General features: G+C 40.5%; 1 non-coding gene across 1 annotated transcript; it reads left to right on the forward strand.

Moving 5' to 3' along the window:
* The first annotated feature begins 1,261 nt into the window (after positions 1-1,261).
* LOC127747891 (small nucleolar RNA R71) lies at positions 1,262-1,369 on the forward strand. Its single transcript, XR_008009838.1, has one exon. It is a non-coding gene; the product is annotated as a small nucleolar RNA R71 (small nucleolar RNA).
* The last annotated feature ends 415 nt before the right edge of the window (positions 1,370-1,784 follow it).

The raw sequence follows: 1,784 nt of genomic DNA on the forward strand, positions 1-1,784 counted from the left end.
ACATACAGCTTGCCATGGAAAGGAGTAAGAAGGATTGGATGAAGACAGTAGGAAAGCAGAGAGAAGGAAGGGACAAAGCATCTCCATACGCTTATCTGAAATTCTCACCAATGAATTACATAAGTATCTCTATCTTTATCTTTATGTTTTATTCATACATCATCCATAACCATTTGAGTTTGTCTGACGAAGATTTACAAGGTGACCATAGCTTGCTTCATACCAACAATCTCCGTGGGATCGACCCTTACTCGCGTAAGGTTTATTACTTGGACGACCCAGTACACTTGCTGGTTAGTTGTGCGAAGTTGTGATAAAGAGTTGAGATTATAATTGTGCATACCATGTTGATGGCGCCATTGATGATCACAATTTCGTGCACCAGAGCCTCAGATTCTTTTAGGTCCTCAATAGGGAACTCATTTCTATCTGGAGGACATCCCATGAGGTCTTCCTCATTGGGATTCACGTCCTCCCCTTCCTCTTTGGATTCGGCCATTTTGATTATATCAATGGCCTTGCACTATCTTTTTGGATTCTCTTCTGTATTGCTTGGGAGAGTACTAGGAGGAGTTTCAGTAATTTTCTTACTCAGCTGACCCACTTGTGCCTCCAAATTTCTAATGGAGGACCTTGTTTCATTTATGAAACTTAAAGTGGCCTTAGATAGATCAGAGACTATGTTTTCTAAGCTAGAAGGGCTCTGCTTAGAATTCTCTGTCTGTTGCTGAGATGATGATAGAAAAGGTTTGCTATTGCTAAACCTATTTCTTTCACCATTGTTATTATTGAAGCCTTGCTTCTGTGGATCCTTCCATGAAAAATTCGGATGATTTCTCCATGAAGGGTTATAGGTGTTGTCAAAGGATTCACCCATGTAATTTACCTCTGCCATTGCAGGGTTCTCAGGATCATAAGCTTCTTCTTCAGAAGATGCTTCTTTAGTACTGTTGGATGCATTTTGCAATCCATTTAGACTCTGAGATATCATATTGACTTGTTGGGTCAATATTTTGTTCTGAGCCAGTATGGCATTCAGAGCATCAATTTCAAGAACTCCCTTCTTCTGAGGCATCCCATTACTCACAGGATTCCTCTCAGAGGTGTACATGAATTTGTTATTTGCAACCATGTCAATGAGTTCTTGAGCTTCTGCTGGCGTTTTCTTTAGGTGAATAGATCCACTTGCAGAATGGTCCAATGACATCTTAGATAATTCAGACAAACCATCATAGAATATATCCAAGATGGTCCATTCTGAAAGCATATCAGAAGGACACTTTTTGGTCAGTTGCTTGTATCTCTCCCAAGCTTCATAGAGGGATTCACATTCTTTCTGTCTGAAGGTTTGAACATCCACTCTAAGCTTGCTCAGCTTTTGGGGAGGAAAGAACGTGGCTAAGAAAGCCGTGACCAGCTTATCCCAAGAGTTCAGGCTATCTTTAGGTTGAGAATCCAACCATACTCTAACTCTGTCTCTTACAGCAAAAGGGAAAAGCATAAGCCTGTAAACCTCGGGATCAACTCCATTAGTCTTAACAGTATCACAGATCTGCAAGAACTTAGTTAAGAATTAATAAGGATCTTCTGATGGAAGTCCATGAAACTTGCAGTTCTGTTACATTAGAGTAACTAGTTGAGGCTTCAGCTCAAAATTGTTTGCTCCAATGGCAGGGATTGAGATGCTTCTTCCATGGAAGTTGGAATTTGGGGCAGTAAAGTCACCAAGCATCTTCCTTGCATTGTTGTTAGGTTCGGCCATGTCTTCTTTTTTGAGATTCTTG

This window comes from Arachis duranensis, chromosome 5 (assembly GCF_000817695.3).
Source record: "Arachis duranensis cultivar V14167 chromosome 5, aradu.V14167.gnm2.J7QH, whole genome shotgun sequence".
NCBI lineage: Eukaryota > Viridiplantae > Streptophyta > Magnoliopsida > Fabales > Fabaceae > Arachis > Arachis duranensis.